The sequence below is a fragment of the Otolemur garnettii genome, unplaced genomic scaffold (assembly GCF_000181295.1).
Source record: "Otolemur garnettii isolate 467f Iridium unplaced genomic scaffold, OtoGar3 scaffold00046, whole genome shotgun sequence".
Taxonomy (NCBI): domain Eukaryota; kingdom Metazoa; phylum Chordata; class Mammalia; order Primates; family Galagidae; genus Otolemur; species Otolemur garnettii.
In genome coordinates, this window is record NW_003852441.1 from 8,545,560 (window position 1) to 8,565,319 (window position 19,760).

A 19,760-nucleotide genomic window follows, 5' to 3' on the forward strand; every position below is an offset into this window, starting at 1 on the left:
GGCCCGGGCTGGGGACTCGAACCCGCCACCCTAGGTGTACATGGCTGGCGCCTCAGCCGGTTGAGCTACAGGCGCCGAGCCTCTTCCTCTACTTCTTGTTCCTCCTTTCTCCTCCTCCTTCTTCCTCCCACCCCCTTTTTTTTGAAAAAGAGTCTCAATCTGTCACCCTGGTCAGAGTATCATACAGTGGCATCATCATAGCTCACTGCAACTCTCAAACTCCTGGGTTCAAGTGATCCTCCTACCTCAGTCTCCCAACTAGCAGGAACTATAGGTGTGTACCACAACACCTAGCTGATTTTTCTACTTTTTTGCAGAGATGGGTTCTTATTTTGCTCAGACTCCTGAGCTCACACTATCTTCCCACTTCATCCTCCCAGAGTGCTAGGATTACAGATGTGAGCCACTGTGTCCCAGCCTCCTTCTTCCTCTTTTATAACCCTTTATAAATGTGAAAATCTATTCTTAGTTCCTATGGGCAATACCCAAGTCCCAGGCAGCAGGATGGATTTGGCACAAAAGCCAGAGTTTGTTGACCTCGCCCTAGGTCAATAATTCTCAGACATTTGTCTTTGGACCAGAGATGAGTAGACTCAGTAGTGTGCGGATAAACAGATGCTCAGAAACAAAAGCCCTGATTTGTAGCACATGTTGTCATGGTGCTAATGTGCCCCTCTCGCCTAAGTGTGAACTACCAACATATTGTCATTGAACACAGAATTGAGAGGTGATGCTCAGAATTGGATCTCACCAGCCAGTACCAGCCAGATCCAGCATGTCACTGTATAGGGATCATCTGGAAGCTGATTAACAACACTTCCCTAGAAATCCTGGTACTGTCAAGTATGGGTAATGCTGCCCCTGGTTATATGAGGAAACACTCCATTAATACATTCATTCAACAAGTGTTTATGAAAAGCACAGCACTAAACTTTCAGGGATCCAGAGGTGAATAACACATATCCCAACCTCCACGAGGGCATAGTCTAGAGCAGCGGTTCTCAACCTGTGGGTCGTGACCCACAGGAACTGTATTGAAGGGCTGCAGCAGTAGGAAGGTTGAGAACCACTGATCTAAAGGAAGAGATGTCACAAATAGGCATTTACAGTTCAAGCGGGTTCAGGTGCCAAGGCAGCCCAAAGGCATGGCACCTAGTCTGGGCTTGTGGAGCAGGAACGATCTGTTTGAGAGAATTATCCACGACTTAGAAGTAAGACAAAATGATGTGGCCAACCATGCTATGTTAGAGTATTTTCTTAAAAATCTCACATTGCGGTCATCTAACTCTCTTGGGGAATGTACCATTGTCTGATAAATTCTTGCTTGACTAGTGCCTAGACATAAAACTGATGAAGAGCTAGGCATGGTAGCTCATGCCTATAATCCCAGCACTTTGGGAGGCTGAGGCTAGAGAATATCTTGAGAGCAAGAATTGGAGACCAGCCTGGGCCACAGAGTAAGGGCCCATTTGTACAAAAAAGATGAGGAAAGATTTTTTTTTCCTGTCTGGGAAAGAAGTATAAAAATAAAAACTAACACTGATTACTTTCCAATTCCAATATCATTAAGTTCTTTATCCACTACAGTCAGGAAAAAAAATAAGTAAAAATAATAGTATTGGCTTGGCACCTATAGCTCAGCAACTAGGGCGCCAGCCATATACATCAGGCCTGGTGGGTTCAAATCCAGCCTGGGTCTGCCAAACAACAATGACAACTACAACCAAAAAAAATAGGAAGGCATTGTGGCAGACGCCTGTAGTCCCAGCTAGTTGGGAGGCTGAGGCAGGAAGATCGCTTAAGTCTGGAGTTTGAGGTTGCTGTGAGCTGTATGCCATGGCACACTACCCAGGGAGACAGCTTGAGACTCTGACCCCAAAAAATAAAAAATAAAAAATAAAAATAACAGTATCACCCTCCCTGGCTCTGGTCACCTACATCATAAAACCTCCCCATACACCCAGACTCCCTAAAAAATTCATCCTATCTCTATTTTTTGCTATGCTACTATTTGAAGATTTGCCATGACCTTTGGGATTATGATGATGATATTAGAAAAATGATGTTTTTCAACCATGAAAAGATTAATGCAAACCTGATAAATTTGGTCATTTTGCAGTTTCTTTCCTTAAAGGCCCATGGTCTCTTATATTTGGCAAGCCAGCCTTTCTGAAAAGTCTGACTTCCTGATACTCTTTCAAAATAAACTTTTTCTTTCATGTCCTAAACGCTCTCACCATTTCTGAGTCTGTGACAGAAAATCACTCCAAAGGTTGCTCTTTATTGCCTGGTTTGATATTATCCAGCTGAATTTTACAGTCTTATTTCAGCTTTCTTTTTTCCTTTGACTGTATTAATCCAAGTTCCTGATATTTTCAATGAACCAGTTATTATTCTTTCTACTAATTCTCTCATGTATCAGTCAGCTTCAGCTGTGTAATAAGAAACTCCAAAAATGTGTGGCTTAAAACCATTCTTTAATTTAAGATGTGTGGACGCAGTCGCATCGGACCGGAAGCGGCGCCCAGCCAGGCTCCGCAGGGAGAGGCGTGGAGCGGGCTGTGGCGGCGGTGCTGAGGCTGCGCGGCCGGGGCGAACCGGGCTGGCCCTGCGGCGACTCGCTCAGGCCGTCGGTCGTCGCTGCAGCTACCTGAAAGGAGGAAGCGACGACTCGGGATGAACTTGGCAGAGCAGATTCTGGAGATACCCAGCGTGTCCGTTCTCGAGTTTCGGTCGTCTCTTGCCAGTTGATTAGTAGCCTGAAATGCATGGTCATGGAGGCTATGACTCTGATTTTAGTGATGACGAACACTATGGGGAATCTAGCAAAAAGTAAAAAAGAACAAGGGAAGATGATTTATTGCTCAAAAAACCATTTCAGAAAGAAAAACATGGAAAGGTGGCCCATAAACAAGTTGCAGCAGAATTGCTGGACAGGGAAGAAGCAAGAAATAGGTTTCATCTCATAGCTATGGATGCTTATCAAAGACATACAAAGTTTATAAATGACTACATTTTATACTATGGTGGCAAAAAAGAAGACGTTCAGGCGTTTGGGGGGAAATGACAAAACAGATTTGGATGTTATACGAGAAAATCATAGATTCCTGTAGAATGAGGAGGACGAAATGGACATGACTTGGGAAAAGAGACTTGCTAAGAAATACTATGACAAGCTATTCAAGGAATACTGCATAGCAGATCTCAGTAGATACAAAGAAAATAAGTTTGGATTTAGGTGGCAAATAGAAAAAGAAGTAATTTCAGGAAAACGTCAGTTTTTCTGTGGAAATAAATGTTGTGATGAAAAAGAGGGCTTAAAGAGTTGGGAAGTTAATTTTGGTTATACTGAGCATGGTGAAAAGAGAAATGCACTTGTTAAATTAAGATTATGCCAGGAATGTTCCTTTAAATTGAATTTTCATCACAGGAGAAAAGAAATCAAGTCAAAAAAAAGAAAGGACAAAAGCAAAAGAGATTGTGAAGAGTCATCACATAAAAAAATCCAGATTATCTTCAGCAGAAGAGGCCACCAAGAAAAAGGATAAAGGACATTCATCCTCAAAGAAATCAGAAGATTATGTAAATAGAAATTCTGATGAGGAAGAAAGTGCTTCAGAATCTGAACTTTGGAAGGGTCCACTGCCAGAGACAGATGAAAAATCACAGGAAGAAGAATTTGATGAGTATTTTCAAGATTTGTTCCTGTGAGATGGAAGAGAGAAGTCAACATTCCTTAATGTGAAAGTACATTTTGAAACTTCATTAAAGTTTTTCCTATGAGGTGAAAAAAAAAAGGATGTGTGCTAAGACGTTCTTGTAGGCCAGGGTGGCATGACTAACATCTGCTGGGCTTCTTACTCACCTATAATTAGATGGCAGGACACTTGACAACTCAATGCTCTAAAATGCCCTTATTTTCATGTCTGGTGATTGGCCAGATGCTGACCAGAGGAAGAGGGACAGCTGGGTCCTATGCCTCATCATCTGTCTAGCCTGGGAATTTTATACAGTAGTGGCTGAATTTCAAGAGCAAGAACAAGGGCAAACACTAATACACAAGCCTTTTTTGAATCTCTGTTCCTATTTCATTTTTCACTTCCCATCAGTCAAGCATGTCGCAAGGCCAAGCAGGGTAGGAACTTATAGACACAGGGCGGTGTGGATAAACTGGGAACTAATTACTGTAACAGTTCACCATGCCTTATTCATGAGTTGAATAAAATTTTGGTGCATGCTAAGAAAAACTGTGTGGGAATTATGGTTTTACAGGATGCCTAGGAGAAACCCTGGAATAAAAAAGGGGTTAGAAAAGCCAAGGGAAAGCTAGCTGTGGTGGCTCATGCCTGTAACCCCAACACTCTGGGAGGCCAAGGTGGAAGGATCCCTTGAGCTCAGGAGTTCAAGACCAACCTGAGAAAGAGCGAGACCCTGTCTCTACTAAAAATAGAAAAACTAGCCGGGCATTGTGGTGGGTGCCTGTACTCTCAGCTACTATGGAGGCTAAGGCAGGAGGATCACTTAAACTCAGGAATTTAAAGTTGCTGGGAGCTAGGCTGAGGCCTTGGGACTCTAGCCTGGGCAACAGAGTGAGACTCTGTCTCAAAAAGTGAAGGGAAAGGGAAAGTAAAAGGGAAGGGAGCTCCCAGCAGAGGAAGAAACATGTGCTAAGTCTCAGAAATGTGGAGACCACACCTGCTTCAGCAACCTGCTCACTGTGGTTGAAATGAAAAGAAGAGTAAGTATGCCTTGACTTAAAACTTCTGTTTTATTCAGAAGTGCTTTTATTTAAAGACAAAGAGGTGGGCTATTCGCAGCCAGATCGCCATATGAAACTTTAACCATTTGTGCTTTTGCCTCTTATCTTTGTCCCACTAACAAGGTTGGGAGATAAAGAAAGACCTATCTGCCCTGGAGGAAGTGAGAGCTGATCTGTTGTTGATTTAGGATCAGGCCTAACAGATCATAATGGTTTATTTTAATAAAGCAAGAGAGAGAGAGATGGAAGGACCTGCCCCTGGAGAAAGGAAGGATTTCTCAGAGATGGAAAGGGAGACTCCAAAAAGAAGGGACAAGCAGAAAGAAGGTATTATAAGAGAGGTTTGGGTGATGATCCCAGGGAATTTGCCCAAGAATGGGAAGGTATGTAGTTGGGAAGAGCTGGAGGTGACAGTGCTGACAAAAGACCAGAGTAAAGGGTCTTGTTCTACAGTCCAAAGTCTACATGGGCTCTGCCTTCATGGGTCGCTACACAGGCTCTTCTTCCCAGGAGGCCCATGAAGACTTCACTCTAACAGTATACAGGATCCAGTGATTTGCCCAGTGGCCAGATTGCTTCCTTGGTTCCTGTCTGAGCACCTCATTGAGTAAAACCACTCCCTATGCCCCCATAAGGCTAAAACAAAGGACAGTTTGGGACCTGGTGTGCCAGTGAGACCACATGGTAAGGGAAGTCCCCTCCTTCTTATCCTATTCTACCATAACTCTGAATCAGTTAGCGCGGCCCCACGCTCCCTGCCATGGAAGATTTTATATGACAACATGGCCCAGTTCAAATAGCTAGACTGCTCCCCAGAGGCAACCACTGTCCATCATTTCATGCACATCATTCCATAAAGTTTGTATTTATACCAAAAGACCCATGACAGGCACAACTATATATTGATGTGTTTTCAAACAGGGAAAAAAGGGAGGAGAAAACCAAACCAATAATCTAGGTTCTTAGAAGAAAACCGGATACAAGTTGCTTGATTGGTTCTATGAAAATATTGAGTTTTATTATGCAAAGTAACTTGTACACAGGGGTGAATTTCAAAGGCAGAGGGGATGAATGATTTAGCTTAGTTTCCAAAGTCAGGCTTCCTTAATTGCAGAAAGAAAAAGTGTAAGTTAGCTTCTACAATTACCTTCCTTGACATCTACATCTCGCTCTCCTGATCACAGAGAGGAAAGAAAGCTAAAGTAGCTTGCAAAGAATGGGCCCCTGGGAGCAGAAAATGAGATTTTCCCCTTAACAGCAAGGGAAGAGAGAGGGACAGAGGAGGCTGGATTGACAGAAAGTACAGCTCCAGAGATAATTAAGTCTGCAGAGGAGCCAAACAGTCCTCCTCCCTGGTTCACTGCCAGCAAGCAAAGCTTTTTGATGTTGCTCTGAAATCTGAGCAGCCAGGGCCAACTTCAGGCCCAAGGAGAGGGTTTTTATTACAAGTATGGACAGGAGAGGAATGTAAGAAAGGGCCTTGCATAGAATAAAAATCACCATATGAATGGGAAGAGAGAGTGTGAGAAGGGCATTTAGACTCTAACCTTAATATGTAACTAATTATTTTAGTAAATAATTGTATTTTAACCAAAAGGTGCAAGAAATTGTTATCAAATGAGATCTTAACTGTCCATGCTGTGAATCATGCGCCACCTATTGTAAGCTTCTAGAATTACAAGCCTAGGCATTCCCAGCTTTAGCAGGTCTTGAGACACTAAATCTGAGTAGCAGTACCTGCCCATCAGCTTTTTTCCCCTCTGTAACCTGCTGTAATTGTGTCTCCACCTCTGGCCTCATTTTTTGGTCTCTACATAAATAATGCTAATAATATTTTCTTGCATTCGTGTATCCTTTCAGAATGTACAAAGCCCTTTCATACATATGATCTTGCAATCCTGAGCAGGAGGGGCCTCATCTTACAAAGGAAAAAAGTTAAAGACAAAAAAAACAGAGTGGCCTGATTCATGTCAAAGACAATTTAATGATGGAGCCAGTACCAACTCCCCCAGGCTCCAAGTTCAGTGCAGTTCCCCTAATTCCTACCAAAGGGTCTCGGTGTGCCTGAGATTAAAGCAGTGAAACATGGCCCTGGCTGCAATTTGAGAAACCAGCGGTGCTTCAGAAACGTGCCAGTGGCCCAGTCCCATGTCCAGAGATTCTGATTTAATTGGTGTGTGGTGATACCATGTACCAGTACTTTATAGAGCTCTCTGGATGAGGTTAATGTATAGCCAGGGTTGAAAACCATTTTTAGAGAAATAAAACAGAAAGGATATAAAGCAATTACATTCACTTCTCAGAAAGCTGTGTCACCACTAAAACACCATGCACACCAGAGACTACTGTGAATATCAAAGAATCCAGCACTGCCCCTTTGATCCCCATTTCCTCAACACTGACAGACACAGAGGTAGACCCACCAAGGCACACAGAGACACAGACACACACAGACACCCACACCCAACAATGTCACAATTCATGAGGGTCACATCCTACTTCCCTGGACTAGAACTTTCTGTCCCTCTTTTCTGAATAATCCAAACCCAGACTAAACGATCATTTCTCATTTTCTTTTTTTTTTTTTTTTGAGACAGAGCCTCAAGCTATCCCCCTGGATAGAGTGCTGTGGCATTACAGCTCACAGCAACCTCCAACTCCTGGGCCTAAGCGAGTCTCCTGCCTCAGCCTCCCAAGTAGCTGGGACTACAGGCGCCCGCTACAATGCCTGGCTATTTTTTGGTTTTTCGTTGCAGCCGTCATTGTTGTTTGGCGGGCCCGGGCTGGATTCGAACCCGCTACCTTAGGTGTATGTGACTGGCACCTTAGCCACTTGAGCCATAGGCGCAGAGCCCATTTTCCATTTTCTTATTCCCCCTCTCCAGGATTACAATTCCCCTTTGTGTTTATTGGACACTGTTCATGACTCTTGTCAGATACCAGAACTCAGGCAAATCTCCCAAATCCAAGCCCATTCCCCACTATCTCTTCTCAGAAGACTACAACATTCTCAATGATCTACCCATGCCACCCAGGAAAAGGTCCCCAGAGTTGTCCAATCAGAAACCTAGAGCAACTGGCTGTCCTGAACTTCAAGTTTCACTCCTGCAAGTCATGCAATGTTTTCTATATTTGGCAAAAATTGAGCTAAAGTCTAGTCAACCTATCTTCCTCCCCAGACCTGTCTGGCCAGACCCCCTTACCCCATATGCACAGACTACATGTACATTGAAGTCAGTGATTCTGGGGTTAATGGAGACAGCCTTATGAGTGTTCAGTCACCTTCCACACTCTGGGCCAGGAGATAGTATTCGCATCAGGGCTTCTGTCTCCTGAGCAGGAGTACAGGGCATCCACATGTTCATTCAACAAATAAATATCTGTGCTAGGCACTGAGTATATAGCAGTAGGCCAAACAGACAAAATCATCAAGTTCATTTCTGGGTGAATGGACAGACAGAAAATGAAATAAACAACTACACATGTATGCGCGCGCGCACACACACACACACACACACACACATATATAAGCTAGTGATTGTTCTAAGAAAAAACCAAGTAAGGACAGGATGAAGTACTAACATTTAAGACAGAGTGGCAGAGAAGGCACCATCTGAGTAAAGGTACTGAGGAGGCAGCATGCAGGTATCTGGGAGAACAGGACCAGCAGACCCAATATCCCAAGGTGGCAGCTGGCTCGGGGGGCTCAAGAACACTAAGAAGATGAGGTCAGAGAGGAGAGGTCAGAGGGCAGTGAGGCTGTGAAGCCTTTGGCTCTTCTTTTGAGTGATTTGGAGCCATTTGCAGGAGACATGCAGAGATAAAGGGGCATACAAAAAGAGCATGGTGCTCACTCCTCTCTCCCAGCCTCCATCCCTCCCTCTGCCTCTTCTCGTGGGCTACCAGAGAGAATCTGAGTGGGCTTCCCCCCATCTCCTTGTGCCCAGATGTACACCCAGAGCTAGAAAAATTCACGGGCTATGACCTTTCTGATGGGCCAATTCCTGTTGGCATTGGGACAAGAAGGAGTCTAGGAAGTAAAAGGTTAAGGGGTTTTTGCTCGCATGGCTGGAGCTCCAACAGTTTGGGGGGGGGCCAGGGAGGGCTGCGTTCTGTACCAACCTCTTACCAGGGCTTCACCCAGTCCCAGTGGCCAAGGGGCCTGTCAGCCCTTCCCAGGGAAAAATGAGAATCTGAGCTCAGAAAAGTTGCTCACCTCCCATCTTCCCCACCCAGAATGGAAGAGTAGATTTGGGGCCTGGCCCTCCTGGTGGTATCCTATGTTTGGTGACCCCAGTAATAGTTTGAAGGTCACCCAGGCTGAAAGGTAGAGGCAGGGACCAGCCACTGACCAGAGCCAACACGTCTAACTGGGTCAGGGGAGAAAAAGATGCTCTGAAGTAGATAAACCTCAGAAATATCACGCTAAGTAAAAGAACCCAGACACAAAAGGTCACATATTGTGTGAAATCTCACAGATTACAAGAAATATCCAGAACAGGAAATTCCTGTTGAGAATGAGACAGAAATCAGATCAGCAGTTGGCAGAGGTTGAAGGGATGGGGAGTGGAGAGTAACTGACTGGTAAGCATGGGGCTCCATAAGAAGTGACAGAGTGTCTTGAGACTAGGGGAAGCTGATGGGTGTTGCTGTTGAAGCAGAGCCGTGGCTCTGCACCTGCAGGCAGTGAACAGTGTTGTGTGGGGTGACTGAGAGCAGTAATGACAGCTGCTTGGCCTGCCCATCCAGGCATAGCCCCAGGGAGTGGGGCTATGTCCTTTGGGCAGCGAGGTGTCCCACCTGCAGGCCCCAGGAGCAGAGACTGTCCCTCTCCTGGAGACTGCCCCTCTCCAGCACTGCTGACTGCCTCATCTGAATTTTCAAGAAAACTGGGAATCACCATGAAGAAACCTGCTGAGTACCCATTTCAGATGCAGGCCAGATTCCATAGGGAGAGGTGCTCACTTTGGAGCCAGATTTTTCTGGAGAAGTACTGAAGCAGAAAGGGAACCAGGATGGTAAAGAATCTAAGAACAGACTCAGCACCATAGCTCAGTAAGTAGGGCACCAGTCACATACACCAAGGCTGGCAGGTTCAAACCCAGCCCAGGCCTGCTAAACAAAAATGACAACTGCAACCCCAAATAGCTGAGCTTTGTGGCAGGCACCTGTAGTGCCAGCTACTTGGGAGGCTGAAGCAAGAGAATCGCTTAAGCCCAAGAGTTTGAGGTTGCTGTGAACTGTGATACCATGACGCTCTGCCAAGAGTGATAAAGTGAGACTCTGTCTCCAAAAAAAAAAAGGACTCTAAGAACATTTCCTGGCTTGGCGCCTGTAGCTCAACCGGCTAAGGTGCCAGCCACATACACCTAAGGTGGTGGGTTCGAATCCAGCCCAGGCCCGCCAAACAACAATGATGGCTGCAACCAAAAAATGGCCAGGCATTGTGGCGGGCGCCTGTGGTCCCAGCTACTTGGGAGGCTGAGGCAGGAGACTCGCTTGAGCCCAGGAGTTGGAGGTTGCTGTGAGCTGTAATGCCACAGCACTCTACCCAGGGGGACAGCTTGAGGCTCTGTCTCAAAAAAAAAAAACAAAAAAAACATTTCCTCCGAAGAGGAAAGGCCAAAAGAACCATGAAGTCTTAGCCAGACGAGGGGGAACCTTCAGGGAGACCCACAGATGATGTTTTTGACCATTAAGACACCAGAAAGAAGCCAGATTAATTTTACATGGACCCAGATAAGAGAATTAGAGCAAATGAGTGGAAGTTAAGAAATGGAATTTTTATTCCATGCTAAGAAAAATGGCCTAGGAACTTATGCTCTGTGAGCAGGGAGGAGGCTAGCCCACATAGTGCCCTTGTGCAGAAAAGGAAAAGGTGCCTCCCCCCCGCCCTGGCAAGACCACTTACAAAAAGTACCCCTCCAGGCTGGTGCAGCTCTGACCTACAGACCAGTGAGCTGAGCCCAGGCCTGTGCAGGCTACAACCTGCACAACCCAGCTGGGCAGCCCATGGGAGGCTCACTCTCCCATGTGTCAGGTGGTTGGTGCTGCCTGCTGTCCAACACCCAAGCCAGTACATCTGCCAGGACACTCACGCACAGCCCTTCCACATGGCCTGGCCTTCCTCACAACATGGCGGCTGTGTTCCAAAGGCAAGAGCCTCAAGATAGAAAGAGCCAGGTGGAAGCTGTATTGCCTTTTGGGACAAGTATTGAAAGTCACACAGCATCTTTCTTGCCATATTCTATTCATTAAGCCAGTCTCAGAGGAAGGGAAATAGACTCCATCTCTGAACTGAGGGACTGGCAAGGCTCTAGAAGCACATGTGGGACTGGAAACATCGTGGTGGAAACAATATTGTGGAAAATGTCATCTGCCACACAGGAGGTAGCAATGTAATTACCTGTCTAGGGGGCCCTAAATGCACACATGGAGGGGCAGCTATTGCTCAAACCACCCATGAAGCTGAGTCCCTGAGAGACCAATTCCCTGATACCATGTTTGTTTCCAATAGACCAGTACTGTGGTGGGACAGACCTCCACTAAAACACCCAGTACTAAGGAGCCTCTTCTGCTCTGTGGAGAGAAGGGCTTTGAGTCTCTAGCAATCCTCTGATACATGCTACAAAGTATAAGTTCTAACTCAAAGGAACCAGCACTTTGCAGACATATCCTGATGCCTTCATAAATATTCCAAAAATGTGGGCCATGGAATTAACCCAAACTGTGTTCAAATCCCTTTCTGTTGCTTGTGTGTCTTTGGGAAAGTCACTTAATTACTCTAAGCCTCAGTTTCCTTAGCCTGTAAAATGTGGAAGGTAAAGAACTGTGAGAATGAACCATGTACCATGCCTTGCATCAGAACCCTGATGTGACCAAGCAAGGCATGGAGAATGGAGAGGTTGGTGGGACTCACACAGAGGAGGCTGGCACTGGGTGTGCATCTGTCCCACTGACCTTCTCTGGGTTCAATCCAGAAATCTTCCACCTTATGCCCCTCCTATGCCCTGCCATGTGCTCACCTAGATGCAGCATCCTGAATGAGAAGCCTTCTAGTCCCTAAGTACCCCCTTCCCTGCAGTCCCGCAGCTGAGCTTAGAGGGGCTAAGGAGACTAATAGGATTAAGCTAATGAGGTTGTGGCAGGGCTAGCCTGCCTGCTTCTCCAGTGGCTGCAAGTTTCCAACTGGTAATTAAGAGGCAGGCCCTGCAGGAGGTAGGCTCATTCCCATGTAATTGAATCTCCTCCAGATGCCAGCGAAGGCATGGGAAGGTTAAGTACATTTCCCAAGATCAGGAAGCCAGTCAGACTGCCATCTGAGCTCCTTGGGGACAGTTCCGGAATGCTGGGAAGCGGCAGACTCTTTGCAGATGCGCTTAAATTGGAGAGTTACTTCTGCCAGCTGGTGGACACCATGGCAGCTGCTCTGACAAAGGACATCAGTGACATGCAAGCCTCATCCCCTCAGCATCCAGCCAGTACGGCCCACAGCAAGGGTCTTTGTACCCTCCCTGACTGGGACTACAGTAGTAGGGCCCTCCAGCTGTGCTGCTGGGAGAAGGGATGTAGTGGGGAGGCAGCATGGCTGGGTAGAGAGGTGCAGATCTCCAAGATCTCAGCTTGGCCATTTACTACAAGAGTGGCAAGGCATTAACCACTGGGCCCCAGTTTCTTCAACTGCAAAATAGCAATTAAACAATTTTATCTTCACTTGGCACTCGTAGGTCAGTGGTTAGGGTGCCAGCTGCATACACTGGGGCTGGAGGACTTGAACCCAACCCTGGCCTACTAAAAAACAACAATGACGACTACAACAACAGAAAAAAAAAATAGCTGGGCTTTGTGGTGGGTGCCTGTAGTCCCAGCTACTTGGCAAGCTGAGACAAGAGAGTCTCTTAAGCCCAAGAGTTTGAGACTGCTGTGAGCTGTGATGCCACAGTACTTTACTGAGGGTGACACAGTGAGACTCTGTCTAAAAAAAAAATTATCTCAGGTTTGTGGTAAGATTTAAAAAATAATTAATGCTTGAGCTCTACTAAAAATAGAAAAACTAGCTAGGCATTATGACAGGTGCCCATAGCTACCCAGGAGGCTGAAGCAAGAGTATCACTCAAGCCCAAGAGTTTGAGGTTGCTGTGAACTATGATGATGCCATAGCACTCTGCCCAGGGTGACAGAATGAGACTCTGTCTCAAAATAAATAAATAAATAGTTGTCATAAAGCCCTGGCCAGGTACTCCTTGCTGCTCATATCTCTTGGCTTCTGGGCTCCCATGGGTTTTGCCAAAGCAGTGGTCCACAAGAACTCAGGTTGCAATTCATACCTTTCTCAGAACTGCACAGGAAGATAGTAGCAGCAAGTATGGGACTCCATAGGGATGTGCAGTATAAGCACCTACTATGTTCCAAATAATATAAGTGTTCACTTATAACCTACTATGTACACGTCATGACATTAAAGGCAAGTGACTGCTATATGCAAACAGGCTCAGAGACTAGGGCAGGTGAGGACGTTCTCCAGAGCCTCATACCTACAACTAGCAAGTGATGGGACTGGCATTTGAACCCACTGTAACTGCAATACATGTTCTTGCCTTTAACTGATGGTGGCCTTAAGTCCCAGGAGAGTTCTCTATTTGGTTCCTTTGGTCTGTGTCTCTACTTTTATACCAGTACAATGCTATTTTGGTTACTATTGCTTTGTAGTATTATTCTAAGTTCAGTAGTGTGATACCTCCAGATTTGTTCTCTTTTGCTTAGGATTGCTTTGGCTATTTGGGCTCTTTGTGGTTCCAAATGAAGCTTACAATTACTCTTGCTGATCTCTGAAATATGGTATTGGTATTTTGATGGGGTTTGTAAATTTGGGTTGTATGGACATTTTTCCCCCCTTGGGGGAAAAAAATCTTTATTGATACCCTATAGTAAGTCTGTATACTATTAAACAGTCAATATTTTAACCCTTGATACCTTCCTCTTCTGAATAAAATTTATCCAAAATAACAATCCCAGTTCCTTCACAAAGTGCCAGATCCTTCTGTAATCTGGCCCCTGCCTGCCTCTCTGGCCTCCCCTCCATACCACCTTCTGCCCCTGCTAGGATTTCAGGGGCCCACAGAGCTCTTTTCTGCCTCCAGAGTTTACAAGCACTTATCACGCTGCCTGGAAAGCTCTTGGCCAGCTCTCAGCATGCCTAGCTTTGCCTCACCTGTCCAGTCTCAGTTCACAGGTCTTTCTTAATTTGCGCCCTCCACATTACCCTGTTAATTATTTTCAGAGCACTTTGAAGAGCCTTAAAATGTTACCTGCTTGTCCACTTTTTTTTCCTTTTTTTAAATTTTAATCATAGCTGTGTACATTAATGCAATCATGGGGTACAATGTGCTAGTTTTACACACAATCTGAAATGGTTGTATGGACCTTTTAATGATGTTGATTCTAGCAACCCATGAAGCTTCTACACAGCAAAGGAAATAATCGACACAATTAATAGACAACCTACAAAATTCTATAGAATGGGAGAAAATATTTATAAACTATATATACAATAAGGAGCTAATATCCAGAATCTACAAAGAATTTAAACAAATTAGCAAGAAGAAAATAAATGCCATTAAAAAGTGGGGAAAAGACATAAACAGAAAATTTTCAAAAGAAGACAGGCAAATGGCTGACAAATATAAGAAAAAACGCTCAACATCACTAATCAAAACCACAATGGGGCACCAACTTACCCCTGTCAGAATGGCCATTATTAAGTAGTTAAAAAAGAAATAGATGTCATTGTGGATGCAGAGAGAAAGGAATGCCTATATGCTGCTGATAGGACTGCAAATTAGTACAACTTCTCTGGAAAACAGAAAGGAGAATTTTTTAAAAAATAAATGCAGACCTAACTAACATTCAATCCAGCAACACCAGTGCTGGGATTTACAAAAGTCTTCATATTTAGGAAAATAAGACACATTATCAAAAGACACCTGGACTCGAATGTTTATCACAGCACAAAAGTCACAATTGCAAAGATGTGAAATCAACCTAAGTGCCCATCAATTCATAAGTGGATAAAGAAAATGTGGTATACAGCTACTCGGGAGGCTGAGGCAAGAGGATTTCTTGAGCCCAAGAGTTTGAGGTTGCTGTGAGCTATGATGCCACAGCACTCTAGCCTGGGCAAACGCACGAGACTCTGTCTCAAAAACATAAAAAAAAAGAATGTAAATGTGATATACATATAATGGGGTACTAATCAGTCATTAAAAAATGAAATAATGTCATTTGCGGCAACTTGGATGGGACTGGAAGCCATTATCCAAAGAGAAGTGTCTCAGGAATGGAAAAACAAACACCACATGTGCTCACTAACAACTGGGAACTAAACAATGTGCACAAAGAGAGGTAAAGGATGCTTGACCTGAGAGATATAAAGGACATTGAAAAGCAAGAAGGGAGAAGTTGGGGGGTAGGATAAAAACTTACCAATTGGGTACAATGACACTCTTCCACTGACAAGCACACTGAAGGTCATGTCTTAAGCATTATGCAGGATATACCTGTAACAAAACATTTGTACACCCTTAATATTTTACAATTTAAAAAAGAATCAAAAAAATAAAATATACAGGTGAATGTTTATCTGGCTCTGTGGTGTAAACATGAAGACTTTTGTAAATTCAAAACACTCTAAAAGAAAAAATTCAATCATCTCATATTCTACATGACACATATAACGTGCATATATGACATAGTCTACATTCTGTATGACATATAAAGAATGAATAGCCCTACATTATAAATAACTTGTACAAATATAATAATAAACACCACTGCTCCAATAGGGTAAAAATAAAAAACAAAGGATATGAACTGGTTATATGGAGAATTTTTAAAGAAATAAATGCAGACCTAACTAACATTCAATCCAGCAGTACCAGTGCTGGGATTTACAAAAGACAAAAAGCAAATAGACACATCTGATATTTTTAGTAACCAAAGAATGAAAATTAACACAATTACAACATACCTTTGCATATAGAATTTGCAAATGTTGGTTTTAAGTAATGTCCTGTCTTAGAGAAAATGTGCAGAACCTGCCACTGCAGATAGGGACTTAAGTAGCTTTACCTTTCCAAAGGAGAGTTTTTGAGACAGAGTCTCATGCCCTGAGTATGACTATTGTGGTGTCATAGCTCACAGCAACCACAAACTCTTGAGCTTGAGTGATTCTCTTGCCTCAGTTCCCTAGTAGCTGGGGCCACAGGCATGCACCACTATACCAGGCTAGTTTTTCTGCTTTTAGTAGAGAAGGGGTCTCACTCTTGCTCAGCCTGGTTTCAAACTCCTGAGCTCAAGCAGTCCACCCACCTTTGCCTTCCAGAGTGCTAGGATTACAGGTGCAAGCCACTGCACCCAGCTTAAATGGACACATTTTTTGCTAAGCATTTTACTTCTAGAAATTTGTCTGGAAAAACATCACAGAAGTGCCACCGAAAATGCATCATCAAGACTGTTTATCACAGTAAGAGGCAGTCAGTTACACTAATGATGCTTCATCCATAAAGGCAAATACTATGCTGTTTGTTAAAGAGACATGTAGACAGCATTTTTCAAACTGGCCTTTCTGCATCCAAGTGGTTGTGTCTGGTGGGAAGTGCCCGGAGACCATAGTAGGTGAGACTGGCAGCTTCCCACTCCCATCCCAAGCAGTCCTTCTTTCTTTTGTCTGTTTTACCTATTAGGCTTCTGGAAAAACTCCCTTAATGCATTCCAGGGCTAAAAAGTTGTAGCTAAAGTTAAAGCTAAAAATAGTATTGTAGGATAATAGTATGAGCATGAATGTAGGGTCAAGCAGTTCTAATTATCACCCTAATTCTGCAGCTAACCTAGCTGTGTGATCCTGGGCAGGATAGTTTCTCTCTCTGGGCCTTGGTTTCCTCAGCTGCAAAATAATAGTGGTTCCTATCTTGTTGTTACTACTGTGAGAATCAAGGTAATATATGAGGTCAGACAATTAAGTTCAAGAACTCATCCTAGAAAAAGTGCTACATATACCTCATTGCTGAATATCACTATGGTCACCTTTGAAGTACTCCCCTGGAGAAGCTATACACCTACACCAATGCCTAGACCACTCAGCAAAGCAATTTTGGGACTCTTTTTCTGGAATGACCATCAGAGCTATCATCATATGATATCTGACAATTAAGTTCGAGAACTTGCCACTGTGCAAACTTGGTAAGGTTTCATAACCTTGGTATATTAGTGTCTTACTGAGTGGCATCCATTATTGTTGTTGCGTGCTTTTGTGTACCCTATGACAACAGCTCTGACGGTCATTCCAGAAAAAGAATTCCAAAATTGCTTTGAAGGCACTGTCATTGCAAGGGGAGTACCTCAAAAGTCATGGTAGTGATATCCAGCAATGAGATCCGCAGCACTTTTTAAGGATGAGTTCTAGTACTTAATTGTTAGACTTTTTATGTGAAGTGCACAGAGCTTGGTGCATAATAAACAGTGATGAAGGTTAGCTGTGATTATTATTTACAACAAAATGAAATGCGAAATTGTTCAGACTCTGGGAGGGCTGAGGCCAATGGATTGCTTGAGTTCAGGAGTTTGAGACCAGCCTGAGCAAGAGCAAGACACTATCTCTACTAAAAAATGGAAAAAAACTGAGGCAAGAAGATGACTTGAGTCCAAGAGTTTGAGAGTGCTGTGAGCTATGATGCCATGGCACTCCATCTAGGGCAACAGTCTAAAAAAAAAGAAGTTCACAGATGCACTGAACAAAGATTACATACATACGGCAAGGTAAACATGGGTCATGTGTGAGAGGGAATGTGTATATAAAAGCTAGCACTCATTTTTGCTGAGAGGTAGAAATATCAATGGTTCAGAGATGACGTCCTACTTCCTCTCCCAGAAGGTACTTTTATAGGTTGCTAAGACCCCAAATATCTGTATCCACAGGGCAGATCATCTGATACTGAACCCACCTTTTTTTTTTTTTGCAGTGTTCCCACAGTCTCAACAGAGATAGACTTCACTGCCAGCCTATTTGAGGTGTAGGATTTATATCCTCTTCTGAGCTTACCTTGTCCACTAACACTAGATGTTTAGGAGATGATATAGTGGTGTCAATGTGATATATTTGTGGGTCATTAAAGCCAACAGAGAATTTCCTCCAGGGAGCTGATAGAAGGATGCAGTACCTCACAAAGTGCCAGAAGCTCTGAAGCCCTGGGAATAAATATCTCCAAAACAGAGTGGGAATGAGTCTGCTGAATGTGCCAACTGCTTCTCCTGTCTCCTGATAGAAATGCTTTTGCTTACTGTGGGATGTCCTTGAAATTGTGACAGGAAAATGCAGAACAGGAAAGGAATCTTAGAATGTGAGACAGGGCATGGCCCACATAAAACCCTCAGATTTCTCCCTCTTAACCTGCACTTGGGGCTACCATATCAGGCAGCCACCAAGAGGGCAATAAGATGTCCCAAGAATCTTCAGATCAGGCTGACTTCTGTCCACTCCACCCCAGGAAAACCACAGCTACTGACGGGAGTTTGGATCCATGTGTTTTGCAAGGGAATCAGGAGGTCGAAAGGACCCAAGTCAAACATCTAGGTCTGATGCAGAGCTGTCAGGGGTGCGGATGTGGCCTCCATCTGTGCTGTTGCCCCACAGAATGTCCCCAGCCACATGTGGCCAGGAAGCACTAGAAATGTGGCTCATGAGACTTGATGAATTTTTAATGCTCTTTTTTTTTGTAACAAATATACATTTAAATAGCCATGTGTGGCTCATGACTCCCTTATAGGCAGCTCAGCACAATGGTTAAGAATTCAGACTCTGGGTCTAGATTGCCTGGGTCAGGATTGCAGCCACACTTACTCTGAGTGAGCTGTTTGACCTCTCTGTACCTCACTTTCTAAATCTGTGAAATGGGATTGGTTTTGGCTCTTACCTGTCCTGGTTCTTCACCGTTTCCCTTCATCCTGCCCTCCTTGGTAAACAGTCCCTTTTGCTAGAGTCTCCTCAATGGTGCCATCTGAGGGCACAGGGCCCTGACAGGGAGTTATCCTCACGTATACGAGCTGTCATCATTTCACTATCACTAATCATGGCCACCACCCACATAGCAAAACTCCCCAGGGCTGGCAACCTTCCTCATGTCAGAGGACCCCTAAACCTCATTCCCTGCTCCCAGTTGGTTGGCTCGGGACTTTTAGGAGTGGGAAGATGATCATCAGTGAGAAGAAAACATGTTTTCTGCACAAGAATCGCTGCCCTGGAGGACAATCAGATATACTTAGATAGCGAGCCAACACCAGAGAACATTCTAATTGCTGCTTTTCTGCTCTGACAGCTGGAACCCATTTTCTCTGCTCCAGCAGGAGCAGCACTCTTCCCCTCTGTCTGTCACCCCCTTACCCAAAGCTGTCACAGAGGACACACAGGGATAAACCATGTCTCCTCAGTGAAGAAACACAAGCTGGATCCCTGCCAATGCCCAGCCTCATGCCTGGGAAGGCCCAGAGTTGGCTGCTAGGTGCTGGGGGTAAGTGCCCAGGGGGCTTAAAGGAGATTGAGATGAAAGCTGGTGCAGCAGCTCTGAGTCTTGGGATGACTGACTCACTGTATCAGCAAATAATTTACCATTTGCAAGGTGCTGGTGTCTGGGAGGGTTTGTATCTGCAAGCAGCAAAGGAAGTCAACTATGATAGATTTAAGAAGAAAAGAAATTAACTGAGAGGATATTGTGGGTCCAGGAATGGTCACAAACACTGGAGAGCCAGTGAACAGCTAACGGGGAAGCAAAGCCAAGATCATGTTGTCCTGTTGCGGGGAGGGAGGTGGAGAGCCAGGCCCCCACCCCCTGCTGTGTGAACACTGAGTCCCCAACCCACGGCACGTGCTGTCACCTCTGGAAAGTGGAACTTTGGCTTGGCGCCTGTGGCTCAACTGGCTAAGGCGCCAGCCACGTACACCTAACGTGGC

At 44.6% G+C, this 19,760-nt stretch overlaps 1 pseudogene across 1 annotated transcript; it reads left to right on the top strand.

The window, feature by feature from the left end:
- The first annotated feature begins 2,495 nt into the window (after positions 1 to 2,495).
- Positions 2,496 to 3,774, top strand: LOC100947564 (annotated as a pseudogene). The gene has a single exon (XR_002773688.1). The product of XR_002773688.1 is annotated as a protein FRA10AC1 pseudogene (transcript).
- The last annotated feature ends 15,986 nt before the right edge of the window (positions 3,775 to 19,760 follow it).